Source organism: Rhinolophus sinicus, chromosome 7 (genome assembly GCF_057876585.1).
Source record: "Rhinolophus sinicus isolate RSI-liver-muscle chromosome 7, RSI-T2T, whole genome shotgun sequence".
Lineage (NCBI taxonomy): Eukaryota > Metazoa > Chordata > Mammalia > Chiroptera > Rhinolophidae > Rhinolophus > Rhinolophus sinicus.
The window spans coordinates 17880592-17896447 of NC_142507.1; the positions used below are offsets into that span (position 1 = coordinate 17880592).

The 15856-nt window shown below is 39.4% G+C and overlaps 1 protein-coding gene and 1 pseudogene across 1 annotated transcript in view; one reads left to right on the top strand and one right to left on the bottom strand.

Annotated features, from left to right (window-relative positions):
• The window catches only part of RAB2A (RAB2A, member RAS oncogene family), an 86195-nt gene that overhangs the window by 61353 nt on the left and 8986 nt on the right, over positions 1 to 15856 (bottom strand). The gene's annotated exons all lie outside the window — the stretch shown is intronic.
• LOC109437173 (large ribosomal subunit protein eL43 pseudogene) lies at positions 3125 to 3422 on the top strand (annotated as a pseudogene).

A 15856-nucleotide genomic window follows, 5' to 3' on the forward strand; every position in this document is an offset into this window, starting at 1 on the left:
AGAAAAAATAACTGAAGGAGGAATCGTTTTTTTTTAGTGGCCAATGAATATTCTCATGTCATTATGATTATATTCTGAAGAACTCTGAAATATTAAAAATTATGATTCCCAACAACAGATAAAACTTATATACACCCTCCTGTGCCAGACATTGTGCTAAGCAATGTTCATTAACTCCTTTAGTTCTAAGACCACTACAGCAGAATGGTTAAGATTTGACTCTGAAGCCACACTCTTTGGGTTACAATCAGTCTTGCCAATTACCTCAAATTATTTATCCTCTCAGTGCCTCAGTTTCTTACTCTGTAATAATACCTATCTGATAGGTTTATTGGGAATATTGAATGAGTTAATGCATTAAGTGCTTAAAACAGTGTCTGGCACATAGTAAAATTCAATAAAGAATTTAACTACTATTAATAAAACTATCACTTATTACTATGCTATTTACACTTTAAGCTCCCTAACAGCAGAAACCATGTTTTATTCATTTTCAGTGCAACCACATGTATCTCCAATGCTTGCCAAGTCAGTTTTTCTAGAAATATCTGTGAGTGTCTACTATGTATGTTTTAAGACTAACCAACTGGCATACATCAGTAAACAATAAAGACAAAAGTCCCTGCTCTTGTGGAGTGAGGAGAAAGAGACAATGAATAAATCTTTTTTAAAATGGTGTATGTCTATATGTACCACGTTTCCCCGAAAATAAGACCTAACCGGACAATCAGCTCTAATGCGTCTTTTGGAGCAAAAATTAATTAATATAAGACTGGGTCTTATAGTAAAATAAGACTGGGTCTTAATTAATTTTTTTGCTCCAAAAGACGCATTAGAGCTGATTGTCCGGCTAGGTCTTATTTTCAGGGAAATACAGTATGTGGGGGGGGGGGGGAGAGAGAGGAGAGAGAGGAGAGACAGACAGACAGACAGTCAGTAGCAGGGTGTTAAATGCTGCGGTACAGAGGAGAAAAACAGAGTAAGGTCCTGGAATGCGGGTGGGGGGGGGAGGACGGGAGGGAAAGGGTGTGGTATTCAAACCAGGTAGTCTCTCATGGAGGAGAACGTGAAATTTCAGTAAAGGCTAAAGGAGATGAGGAAAGAGGCCGTGGATTCCTGAGAGAAGAGCACTCCAGGTTGAGGAACCAGCTGGAGGAAACGCTGTTACCACGGGATGTGTTGGAGAAACTGCAACAGGCCAATGTGGCTAAAGCTGAAAGGTGGGGAAGAGTCACACCCCTAGGAGGAGACTGCACAGGACTTTTCAAGTTTCTGTGGGATAAAATGCGAGACTCACTGGAGGGTTTTGAGCAGAGGAGTAATATAATTTGACTCAAATTCTAAAATAATCACTCTGGCTGCTACAATGGGAACAACTTATATGTAGAAGCAGATGAGAGTGGAAGAGAATGGCTAAGGAGGCTTTCTCAATGAAGCAAGAAATGGTGTCTTGGACCAGAGCAGTCGCAATGGAGGTGGTTCGAAGTGATGGAATACTGCACACATTTTGATGCAGAGACAAGAGAATTTGTTGATAGTGAGTTTTGAGAGAAGTATAGCTCCAATATTTTTGCCTGATCAATTGGAAGAACCAACGGGAAAAGTGTAGGTAGAGCAGGAAAGACCATCAGTTCCAGTTTGGTTATTTTGAGTTAAGAAGTTTATTAGACATCCAAGTGCTAAAGTTGAGTAGGCAACTGGATGTATGCGTCCCGACTTCAGGAAAGGTGTTCAGGCTGGAGACATAAGTTAGAGAGACAGCAGCATAAGATGGTATTTAAAGCCATATTAAGAGAGGAACCAGCCAAAAACCATGTTTGTTTTATAAAAGCATGTTTGTTTAATAATTGCAGAATTAAACAGAGACAGAACATACAAGTGGCCTCTCCAAATCCATCTTCCACCACTGGAACCTGCAGGGCCTTGCACACCCTCTTCCCCTCTCGATGTACAGAATCTCATGGCTGTCTGCTCACCACCACCAGGCGCCTCCACGACTATTCTATGTGAAGCAGCTCCCAGTCTCAATCACTTTCTACCTGTTAGAAGTTTCTGATCTTGACCAAAATACCCCCAAATGAGTATCAAGCCTTGGCCCTGAGGTTGTGAATGACTTGTCAGCATTGTGTAGTGCTTCAAAGCACTACTTGGCTAGCCCTGGACAAACCACTGGCCTCTGTGCATTTCCTTGGCTGTGCAGCTTTTTAGTTTGATGTACTACCACTTGTTTATCTTTGTTGCCTTTGTTTTTGGAGTCAGATCCAAAAAATCATCACCAAGACCAATGTCAAGGAGCTCACTCCTTATGTTTTCTTCTAGTTTTATGATTTCAGGTCTTACATTCAAGTCTTGAATCCATTTTGAGTTAGTTTTCGTGTCTGGTGTAAGATAGTGGTCCAGTTTCATTCTTCTGCATGTGATAAGTGACTGTCCAGTTTCCCCAACATCATTTATTGAAGAGATTGTCCTTTCCCCATTGTATATTCTTAGGTCCTTTGTCATAAATTATGCATGACCACATATGCATGAGTTTATTTCTGGGCTCTCTAGTCTGTTCATTTATCTATGTGTCTATTTTAAGCTAACACCATACTATTTTGATTACTATAGTTTTGTAATATAGTTTGAAATCAGGAAGCATGCTACCTCAGCTTTGTTCTTCTTTCTCAAGTTTGCTTTGGCTCTTCAACTGCTCTTTAATTAATACCAATTACTGCACTTAATAATGCTGCTGTTAGAATTCATACCATGAAGTCACCGTACCTTCTTCCTTTACTCAGGGTCCTCAGTAGGACACAGTGGTGTGCTGAGAACCAAGTACCTAAATATCACATCAATGCCAAACAATTACAAGTAACACTCATTAAAAATACAGATTCCTAAAGCCCCACCCCAGAGATTCTGATTCAGTCTGTCTTTGACTGGGCCTAAGAATCTAATAAGTTCCTCAGTGATTTTTAGGCGATAGGTCCTTCTCCATAAAACACACTGGTGTAAGTGCTAGGTATTCTACTCATGTTTATTTTCCTAGTCTTAAACCGACCAAACAATTTCAAGGTAATTTTTAAAAATTGGTGATGGCTCACCAGACAGCTCTCTGGGTTCTGACCTAGTTTGCGGCGACATGGCTAAACGCAGTAAGAAGGTTGGAATTGTCAGTAAATATGGATCCGTTATGGCTCCTCCCTCAGGAAAATGGTGAAGAAAATTGAAATCAGCCAGCATGTCAAGTACATTTGCTCCTTCTGTGGCAAAATCAGGATAGACAGACTGGGGATCTGGCACTGTGGTTCCTGTACGGAAACAGTGGCTGGTGGGCCTGGCCCTGCAATTCCACTTCTGCCGTCACAGTCCAGTCTGCCTTCAGAAGATGGAAGGAATCGAAAGACCAGGAGAAGCTCCACAATTTGAAACACTGCTAGCCTATATTAAGTGGGTAATTTACGACACAAAATTTAAAAAGAAATCACAAGATGAATCACTTCAATTTAAAATATGAAAAAGCAAAGATTAGAAAAGTAACGGCAAATTCCTAACTACTAAAGAAAAGTTTTGTCCACCTATCATCCTGAAATCACGGCTGCATATTGTCATCTACCACACTTGGTTCTCAAAAAAAAGTCACAAAGTTCCATGAATGAATGACCTATCTCATGACTAAAAGTAATCCACTGAAGATCTACATGTTGTAAAGTCGTACCAAAGAACTGACAGGCCTCAAACACAGATCACATAAAGAGATACGATGAGATGGTTTAAATATTAGTAACTTATTTTGCAAACATAGAAAATCTTACTCTTCTTTGTGCTAACATTCCATATTAAGAAACATGAGAAACATGAAAAAACAATAAAGTCTGCTCTTTTTAAATAAAATAGTAGTAAACTTGGCAAGCTTTACACAATTGTTAATGCCAGTGTTCAAATCCACTTGCATTATTTTATAACCAGTGACCTAGGAAGAATTAGTTACAGAAACTGAGGTCCATTTCCACACGTGTAAAATATGAAAAAGAAAACAGCATTCCGGACAGCCGGATGGCTCAGTGGGTTAGAGCGCGAGCTCTGAACAGCAAGGTTGCTGGTTCGATTCCCACACGGGCCAGTGAGCTGTGACCTCCACAATCAGATTGAAAACAATGACTTGACTTGGAGCTGATGGGTCCTGGAAAAACACACTGTTCCCTAATATTCCCCAATAAAAATTTTAAAAAAAGAGGGAGAGAGAAAGGGGGGACAGACAGATGCACACAGGGGAGAAGGCCATCTGAAGATAGGCAAAGAGACTGGAGCTTTGCTGCCACAAGCCAAGGAGCACCTGGAGCCACTGGACGCTCCAAGCAGCAAAGAAGGATTTTCTGTGGATCCTTCGAAGGGAGCGTGGCCCTGCCAATATCTGGATATCAGACTTCTGACCTCCAACACTGTGAGAGAACGGGTTTTTGTTGTTTTCAGCCCTAAAACAAGTTTGTGATAATTTGTTACAACAGCCCTGGGAAACCAAAACATTTATCACTAGTCACTTTCATCCCTTTCTCCTTAGACTTGTATGTTACTTGTCTCCCAGTCTTGTTGGCTCTGACTATAATTCCTACTGTATTCAGTAAAGTAACTCAAATATTAAGAATGAGTGGAAAGGGAAAAGGGAATGGAATATAGAGCATTTATTTAAGAATTCTGTCAGTGAAGGCTGGAAAGGACGAGACACTAAAAAAAAATATTTATTGAGGACTATATTCCAGGCACTGAGCTTAGTAATAAAAATAAAGAAATTAAAGAAAGTTCTCAAAAGGATGTAGCTTTAAGAATGTAAGACATCTTTCCCCTGGCACTAGAAGGTACAGAAACAAGCATGCTGAAAGAGTTGCTAAAGAATCAATAAAATGAGAAGGAAATAGGAAGACGTGGAGAACCAGTCTTCTTTCCCTTATGCAAATCATCTATTTCTGTATCTCTGTTTTACGGACTAAAGGACTCCAAGTACTAAAACACTTCTGGGATGAGATCAAAAGCACGGAAACGAGTAAAGCAGGCAGCATCAGCAGAAAGTCTCTGATGCCTTATGTCAGTATTTCTCACACACCGGGCCTTTGCACATATTTATTTAGCATTTTTTAAGTGTTCTTTCTCCAGGACTCAGTGACTTTTTGTCCACTTAGCAAATAGCTACTTTAAAACTTAACTCAAGTGCCACAACCTCTAGGAAGCTTCCATAACGCATCTACTTTCACAAAGTGAGTTAGGTATTCTTCGGATTTTTAAATATGGAGACTTTCTGGCTGTTATGTGCACTGAATATAGTCAATATAATTGTGTGGTTTCAGAGGAAAAAACAATATCCTCTGCTGTAAAGGCTGGAGGAGGCAGGGACACTAATGGGCTTCTGGGATGACCTCACTCACCCTGGGGGTGGCATGGACTCCAGGAAACCAAATCTAGACCTGAGCTCAGAACAACAATTTAAGTCAGGACTCACTGAAAGGGAAAATTCATTTCAAAAACAGGCTTAGGAAGAGCTCCAACCACAGTATTTATTTAGCCACTATTTGCTGAGCACCTATGGACACACAATGGCGAGTGGAGAAGCCTTAACTTGAGTAGTTTAATCCTTACCCTGAATTCTTTATGAAACCTCTTTGCTTTTACCTCTCCCAAAATTTTGTGGTTTTTTTCCTTATGTTTTTACCTAATGTCTGTTTTCTGTCCAGGATCCCACCCATGAGTCCGCATTACACTCGGCTGTCATGTGTCCTTAGGCTCTTCGTGGCTTTCTCAGTCCTTCCTTGTTTTTGATGCCCGTGACAATTCTGAGGAGCACCGGGCAGGCATACTGTAGAAGGCCCCTTAACTGGGATTTATCTGATTCCCTCCCCACCCCCTCCCCTTGGTTGACTGGAATTACGGGTATTTGGGAGGAAGACCAGAGAGAGCACAATTTTCATCACATCGTAACAAGGGCAAACACTATCAACATGACTGATTACTACTGACGTTACCCCTCATCACCTGGCTTGGGGAGTTCGGCAGGTTTCTCCCGTGGAAAGTAACTCTTTTCCTTCCCTTTTCATAATACACTCTATTTGTAGTCCGCTCCTTTGGGGAGTGGAGCTGCCCAAGTTTTAACCTCCGTATAGTCGGACCTGCTTCTCTTTGTATGATGTCATCTTTCACTCCCGCTGCCCCCAGTCACATCCAATCTTCTGCCCTTCATAGTGTTTTAACATTAACACCTGTATTCATTACCTTTACATTAAACAAATAAATGAAAAAGAGCCTGTTTTTGAAGTACATACTCTTCTTAGATGGAAGTGTCTGTAAATTACCTTCATCTTTTATTTTTTCACTCTCTACAACATCCTTCCCTACACCTGTCTGCTTCACTTTCACTACCATTGTCTTAGACAGGCCTTTCCACCACCTACTTGGACCATTGGAATAACCACCTAATCAGCTTCCTAATTTGTCCTACATATGACTAGGCCAAGGATGGATGAGGAAAGAAGACAGAAGGAAAGGATTACATTTAACATCTAGTATGTCTCTGCCACTGTATTACAATATGAATACATATACGTGTGTGTATATATATATATATAACTACAGTCCTGCATTCTTTCCTTTAAAAACTTCAATCTTTCCTACTGTCTAGAGAACAAAGTTCAAACTCTACCTTAACCTGCACAACCTAATACCTACTTAGGTCCTACATGTGTAAATAACTTATTTTTCCAGCCTTATTTCCTGTAACTGCCTGACACAGGGTCTACATACACTTAAACTGGATGGTTTATACTGAGGAAGGTACAAATGATGGCACTTAGCAGGTGTGCAATAAATGACAACTACCTTGCTGTCTTTTCCTATTTTTACATTTTGATTATTTACCATTTCTACTTGTCTAAACCCTACTCATTTTTATCAGCTCAAATGCCATCTTACCCTAAGTTTTCCAAGGAGGGCAGGCACATTAGACCCTATGCAATTCCTAGCGTTTTCTAGCACCTCAATCAGAGCCCTTAGCACATTCCCTCAGCGCTGCTAGACTATAAAGCGCTTAGGGCAGGGCCATATCTAATCCACTCTTTAATTCCTTTGTAGTAGTACCTCATCCTGTGTTGTACACTGGCAAACTTTTACTATTGTAGCCATCTGCTTTTCAAAGTGCACCATCAATTTACAAGAGAACAAATCTGCTGGATTGGATTTGCATCCAATGCATGACACTGGTAGAAAAAGTTGTTTCAGGTCTCTAGGCTTTGTTTGCTTATTTGCATAATGGTAATCATATTATCTATCTTATTAAAAAGACTACTGTGAGGAATACAAGAGTTAGAAGGTAAAGAATAAAATAATACACCTGTGCTTTTTTGTTCCCAAATGTCTGAAGGCAGGCTGACACTTTTATCCTATGCTAAGGCCAGAGTAAAATATACATACTTTATTAAGTACTTACCACACTATATGCTTATTTTGAGTTTACACATCTACTTTCCTCCCTTAGGAGCAGTAACATTCACCTTTTTGTACAGTAGACCCCTCTTATCCGGGGGGTATGTTCCAAGACTCTGTGGATGCCTGAAACTGTGGATAATACTGAACCCTATGTACATATATACTATGTTTTTTCCTGTACATGCATACGTGTTTCCCCGAAAATAAGACCTAGCCAGACGATCAGCTCTAATGCGTCTTTTGGAGCAAAAATTAATATAAGACCCAGCAGTATTATATTATGTTATATTATATTATGTGATGTTATATTTTATAAGACCGGGTCTTATATTAATTTTTGCTCCGAAAGACGCATTAGAGCTGATTGTCTCGCTAGGTCTTATTTTCGGGGAAACAGGGTACCTATGATAAAGTTCATGTTATCAACTAGGCAGAGTGAGAGATTAACAATAACTAATAATAAAATAGAAAAATTATAATAACACACTGTAATAAAGATTCTGTGAACGTGGTCACTCATTTCAGGGGGTCCCTAGCTGAAGTCTTCACCTAGGCTTAATGCTTCCTGGTGCAACACGGTGCCATGAATTTCAGCACGTTTCCTGTTCATGTCTTCCACCCACACATTTAATGACACTTCCACCTTCACTACCGGTAAGCACTTATGAGCTGTGCCCATAACTTTCGCAGTTTGAGGCATGAGAGCAAAACTAGCATGATTTTCTTTTTCCTCCGTAATTTCACAGATAGAAGATTTGTTCTTACTGTAGATCTTAGCAACCTCAGCATGCAATTTTTTCCTTTCCTTATTAGGTAGAGAACTTTTACCTTTTCACTTAAAGGAAGCACTTTTTGGCTTCTCTTTGGCACATCTGCACTGCCAGCATCACTTCTCCTGAACTTTGGGGCCATTATTAAGTAAAATAAGGGTGACCTGAACACAAACACTGAGATACTACACCGCTGACCTGGTAACTGAGATGGCTACTAAGTGACTACCGGGTGTGTAGCACATACGCTAGACAAAGGGATGATTTATGTCTGGGCAGGATGGGCAGGGACTGCAAGAGATTTCATCACACTACTCAGAATGGCACGCAATTTAAAACTTAGAAGTCGTTTATTTCTGGAATTTTCCATTTAGTATTTTCAGACCCTCAGTGAAATTCTCTACCACCCAGTGGGCCTCAGCCACGCCTCTCCAAAGAGGTCTAGATGCCAGGTTTGTTCCATCCATGCTCTGCCTGTCTTAGGGGTAGTGGCCGTGTCCTCTAGCTGCTGGTACTGTATTCTTTAGAGTTCTCTTTACCTCTTAGCCAATTTCCCCTTAATGTAATCCCACATTATAGTGAATGGTTCTTTACATTGGACTCTCCCTGTTCAAATTTCTGTGTAATTTCTGTCTCGTAGTGGGACTTCGACTGACACAACTAGATGATTAACACAGCCTTCATTAAAATAAATCAAATTTAATTTGGTGAAATTGAGGGTTTCTTAATATAAGCTAAGTTTAGATTTTCTTAGGAAAGACCTCTTTGTCTTTTTTTAGTGTCATACTTTCACAAATACAAAACTTGATGCAATTGAAATTTTTAAAAATTAGAAAATAAAATGAAGGATTTGCTAATTTTTATAGGGGATAAATAACAGACTAGTAAAGCTAATGCCAAGTAAAATAGAAGAATGTGGTAAAAACAGCATCCCTTTCCTTTCTCTCCCAACTCCTGAGACTTTCCCCCACTAGTTTGTTGTAATGGAGTAAAATAGCTAGTGAGAAAAATCAGAGAGAAGAAAACTGAAGTATATAACTAATAACCTTTCATAATCTTAGAATGCCACAGTTTGTTGGAATCACAGCGGTCCTCTGTGTAGTGGCTTTTAAACAGTATGCCTTAACCAGTAAGGACATAAAATCAATTCAGTGGATCACAACTAGCATTAAAAAAATGAACCAGGCCGACCCAGTGGCTCAGGTGGTTGGAGCACCGAGCTCCTAACGCTGAGGTCGCTGGTTCAATTCCCACATGGGCCAGTGAGCTGTGCCCTCTACAGCTAAGATTGTGAACAATGGCTCTCCCTGGAGCTGGGCTGCCGTGAGCAGCCGGGGGTTGGCGTGGGCTGCCGTGGGCAGCTGCCGAGGGCTGCTATGTGCTGCCGTGAGCGGCTGGTGGCCAGCATGAGTGGCCGATCGATTGCCTCAGCCGGGGGTAGCATAAAGCTCATAACACCAGCATGGGCCAGGGAGCTGTGTCCTACACAACTAGACTGAGAAACAACAGCTTGAACCAGAGTAGTGGGGGTGGGGAGAGGCGGAAGGGGAAAAAAAAAAGAACCAGAACAAAATAGCAAATATTAGACTGTATGTACTATACATGGTTAGGATACTACTGTTTGGAAACTTGTTTTAGAGATATATATATATGCACTCACACATATCTGAATGTTGGACTGCAATGTATTATGTCCCTATTACTGTGGCTTATAAAAAACAAACTTGGAAACTACTCTCTAGTGTCTAATCCAACCACACATTCAATGAAAGAACTCATCTACAATATTTTTGCTAGTATTTGTGGCAAGGCTGTGCCCCAGGCTGAGCCAATCTGACGCTCTTGTCCAGTATATGGAATCTTGAAGGAGTGTTCCAATATGGGGGGCCATCAGGAGAGAATCCATGGGGGCTACAGTGGCGATGAGAGGCCACTGGCGTACACCCAGCATCTTTAGCAGGTGAATGACAGTAAGAATTTTGGCTGTGCCTTGCCTTCCTTGGTTCTGCCATTTTCAAGCTTGATTATGTTGCCTTCCAATCAATTCTGAGGGGCACCCAATCTTTCCAATAAAATACTCTTCTGCTTAAATTAACCACAATAGGTTTCCGCCATCTGCTATACAGACCAGGCCTAACAGAATTTGGAACTGATTAAATTAAGTATGGTTCAGCTATGCAGATGTTTAAATAGAATGAGGCAGATTTATATGTGATAATATGTTAAGACATCCAAGGTTTATCTTTAAGTGAAAAAAATAAAGGTGTACAACACATTACTAATCAATCGTATCTTATTGGTGGGATTAGGACATACACACACGCATACCGATTTACAGATGGATAGAAAATGTCTGGAAGCATACACAAGCCACTGTTTACCACACTTACATAAAGCGGTCAAGTATTTCGTTTTCATTTTTACCATAAGGATTTATGATTTTCACCATTAAGAAGAACATGTAAGTTTTCAAAAAAAACTATTTTAGCATCAAACACTGTATAAGCAATACTTTTACTCATCCAACAACCTCCATAGTGATGTGGCATTTAAATAACTAGCAGAACTTCTAGAATGACCAAAAATAATTACATTAAATGTTGTTCTGCTAAGAAAATTACAAGGAAGCCTACAAGTAAAATAATGTGCTGTGAAACAGCAGATTTTGATTTCCTTTTTTAAATCCTAAAAGCCACTAAAGAATACAAACCAGTAGAACTTTTTAGCAAGACTTACTCATGACTAAGGCTGAAAACTCACATATTCACACTCAAATCCAACATGATTTTTCCATTTCTCATGTAAATTCTCCAAGAAAGGAAACTTTACCAGAAAGGATGTTCCCCATCCTTTGGCCATGAAAAAAAAGGCCAAGAAAAAAAAGTTAAATGGTGGGAAGGGCTCATTAATTACTGTCAGAAATCTGAATTAAGGGTAGAAATTATCCCATTTAGAGACGCGGGGGGGGGGGGGGGGGGAGATAAAGCTTCTTTGAAGCTACCAGAGGATAAAAACCCAACTCTCTATGCCACACAATGATCTTCACAGTATGGTCCCAAGATTGCCTTAGTCTTCAGCCCCCCACAAAATCCTGTACTTCCATATGCAGGTGGGGAATTATTCAAACAAATGAGACCACATCTGATCATGACACACCAGATTTACCAGTTGTAAAATGGGATCAATAGCTACCTGGGATTACTGTGAGAACAATTATGAAAGCCTGACTATAGCACTCATCATACAGTAGGTGCTCAATAAATTTTACCCAAAATTTGAATCTGTTATGAGCCATTCCTCCAGGAACTGCCTACATGGTATCTTAAATTTCTTTAAAAAGAAAAAAAAAAAAAGTCCAATCCATCCTTTATTCTGCATAAAATTCATCATCCAAGCCCTAATACATGTCGATCAAACCTCTGCTAGAACAATTCCAAGGAAAAACCAACTCGCCACTTAACAGGCTCTTTCCATTTCACCGGGAGTCCAAGTCTATCCTCTTTCCTACTCATGGCCCTGGTTCTGTGGGCGCAAAGCCACAAAAGGCTGTTGAAGCCCTCTTTCATACGACAGTAACCTAAGTTTGAAAGTCATTATATTCTCCTTTAAGTCTTCTCTTTTTTTAGGTTAAAATGCTTCAGTTATTTTAACTGGTCCTAAGACGTCATGGTCGATACAGCCTTCCTACCACCCCGATTGGTCTCCTGAGCACAGACTCCAACGCGCAGACGTCTTTCTGAAACAAGAGTTTCCATACTGAATTGTAGTTGAGTCCAGACGGAGTAGAACTATTACTTGCTTTGTCTGTACATTATACTTTTACTAACCTAACATCACATTTATTCCTTTGCTGGCTTTATTACTCATCTGACTCATATTGAACCAAGTCATGTAGAACTTTACGTTTTTAGACACGTGCTGCTATTTAACGAACTGACCTCCAAATTGTAATTGTATGGTTGTTTTTTTAAAGTAAATATAGGGCCTCAACTTCATTTTATTAAATTCAATTTTGCTAAATTTAGCCAGGCAAGGTCATTTTTCATTCTGTCTGGTATAATCTACACATTAGCTCTTTCAACCAAATTGGAGTTTATCCAAGTTGTTGCTATTATGAAATGTAAAAATCCGGGACTGAATGTAGCAGCACACTTCCTCCAGCTTGCCTACACGGGCAGCCCTTTATGGAGATGGTTATTCAACCAGTTAAAACTCCACTTAGACCACAAGAATCCCTTTACATTATACCAAAGGTTATCCTGAAAAAGTTAACAAATACCTTTACTTGAAGAACTGGGGAATCAATTCACCAAGCATATAATTATTACTGCTTTAATATATAACTAATAACTCATTTCCCTATTTATTAATTTTTGTATGAAGTAAAACTTTGAGCGTAAGTGATTTTAGACACGTGCACTTTTACTTTGCCCTGTGAAATGGTTAAAACTGAACTATAAATACTTATTCAAAGAAATAAGACAATAACCTTTGATCAACAGATTCATTTATAATGAAAATTCTTTTGTAGATCTGCCTCTTTCCAAAGAGGTTCAAAATTGAAAGAAAACATTCAAGAGGTATCATGAGGTACCAAAAGTTGCCGGTGACTCAGGCGGTTGGAGCTCCATGCTCCTAACACCGAAAGCTGCCGGTTCAATTCCCACATGGGCCAGTAGGCTCTCAACCACAAGGTTGCGGTTCGACTCCCGCAAGGGTTGGTGTGCTGCGCCCCCTGCAGCTAAGATTGAACATGGCACCTTGAGCTGAGCTGCCTCCCAGATGGCTCAGTTGGTTGGAGCACGGGCTCTCAACCACAAGGTGGCCAGTTCGACTCAACTCCCGCAAGGGATGGTGGGCTGCGCCCCCTGCAACTAACAATGGCAACTGGACCTGGAGCTGAGCTGCACTCTCCGCAACTAAGACTGAAAGGACAACAACTTGACTTGGAAAAGTCCTGGAAGTACACACTGTTCCCCAATAAAGTCCTGTTTTCTTCCCCAATAAAATCTTAAAAAAAAAGAAAAAAAAAGAAAGAGTAGCTGTGAAAGAACTCAAGTTAGAAGACAACTAAGCATCTCTTTCCTGAAAACTAATAAAAAAGAGCACCTCCTACTTGCTATTCTTCTCAATCTCAAGTGGGCCATAAAGACATTTGAAATAGAAAAAGACAGTTTCTTTTATGGAATCCAGAGAATTTCAAGATCAAAGAACCACCATTTTGCACATTAACACGTGATCTTGTTTCCTTCAACTCAAGTAATCACAGCTTAAAGTCAGCAGTGACCAGCTTTCTCTGTAGACACAACCTCCACTACTAACTTAATTTCAGGATGCTCAACAGATTAGAAAAATTATCTTTAACATATTACTGTTAATAAAGCACTTTGCAGCTTACAAGGCACCTGCACACACTGTTAACTTCAAACTCACAGAAATCCTGAGCTAGACTAGCCAGGCATTAATTACTACTGCCTTTTTCTAGAGGAGAAAACTGAAGTTAAACAGGTTTGAATTTTACCAGGAGGAGCCACCACACTGATCAAGATATTCTAATTACAAATACTAGGATCTTGGAAAATTTTCAGAAGTGCTGTCTAAGCTGACATAACCAGAGAGAACTTAGAATATATTATTTGCCTCACAGATGCATAGTAGTTATTGCTACAGGTGGACCAATGCTAACAGGGGAGTCAGCCACCAATTTTAATAATGCTGGGGACAGCAGACCAGGCATGAATACACCACTCTCAACTGGAAATAAATGAAGGGAAACAAATTACTGACACTTGAATTTCAAAGACAGCTATAATGTTAGAGAAAAACAACCCTAGGTGCACTAGGCAGATCCTATATACATTTCATAAACAGAAAACTCAGGAATTTAATTGTTCATTTACACAATTAAGAGTTAGTGAAGGTATCACCTCCTTCCATTAGACTCTTTCTACATTGTCCTTCCAGGAATAGGTGACACTATACACGCTTGGGAAACACGACCACCGTATTGCTTCCTGTGTGGGACACGTGCCTGCCTTACCCCAAAACCCACGGCAAATGGGCGTGCCTGTGACCTGTGCCCCGATCTCTCCCCATGTGACTGAACAGAGTAGGACCTAATAGTAGAAATACATTCAATTCTTCAGTGATTAAATTCTCCTGGTTTTACCTTCTCAGATTGAATTTTTTAGAAACATGGCAATGGGCTATATGAAAAAACACAGGCCTTAAAAAGAAGTGATACAGTAGGGCCAAAAAAACAAGAACGAAGAGTTAAGTGATTAACTACTCTGGAGAGGGATTTAGATTAATTGGTCACACGGAGGATGTGTATACCTTCCATCCATAATCCCACTTCAAGGTTTCTCTCCAGAACTCTAGCACAAGTGTTCCAGGAGGCAGGCACAAGAATAATCCATGAAATACTGTCTTTTACAACACAACAAAAAAAATCCACCCTAAAATTTCCTCAAGTGGAAAGAAGGGGAAAATTGCAGTATAGTCAAACAATAGAATATAATTAAAATTAAACCAATCAAGCAATTAATATCAACAAAATTGAGCAAAATATATTAATACAGATAAATCCCTAAAAATAATGTTGAACAAAAAAGTTTCAGAACAAGTACAATTCCATTAATATGACATTTAAAAAACCCTGATTCCAAGAAAAACTAAAAGCAGATAAAAAGTACATACGAGGCAAACATGAATGAAAAGTTAATGTTCAAACATTTAAATACCAAAAACTACACTACCAAATACACAAAATGTAAAAGTGGAGGGTAACTTAATGACAAAGCAATAATTAACACTCCAGCAAGTTATAAAGACCTGAGCCCATATACACTTACTACAAAGGAGTCCTCAAATTTACTGGGGGAAAAAAAATTAATCTGACAGAACTACCAAAAAAAAAAAAAAAAAATCCATTATCATAATAGGATATGTCAACATCTTGCCCCAAAACTCAAGCGACTATTAAGAATACAGAAGATATGACCCACACAAACAGCAAGTCGAATCTAATGCAATGTACCGCGTACACAACAATATACTCTTCAAGCACACATGGAACATGTATAAACACTGAGAACTCGTCTACAAAATTAGCCTCAAACACTGAAGAATCAATACACATAGTCTATATTCTCTTACCTAAGTGACAGAAAGTCAGAAATCAATAATGAAAAGATTTAAAAAAGAAAAAGCATATTTAAAACCAAAAACACATATTCCTAATTAGCTCAAGGGCTGAAAGAGAAGCCATGAGAGGAAAATAAAGATTTCAGAGTGACCAGTTTCCCAAGACTTATTTACAGAGTTTTCCTTGGATTCCTATGAGCCCTCTCTAAATCCATATCAAACCTCTTTTCTTAAATTAGTTGGAGTAGGTTTCTGTTCTTTGTAATCAAATGGGTCCTTTCCTAGAACAAAATCCTAGAGTCTTTCTAAATCATTAGTGGACTTGGATGGTCATATAGACTAAGTAAGGCCAAGCTGCAAAAAAATATAGATACCTGGAATAAAATGCATCTTGATAAACAATTTTGAATGTTGTTAAAATAATGTTGCTAAAGTAAGGAACTTTCCATAAAATATGGAGACACAAACAAATATAGTAAGTACAAGAA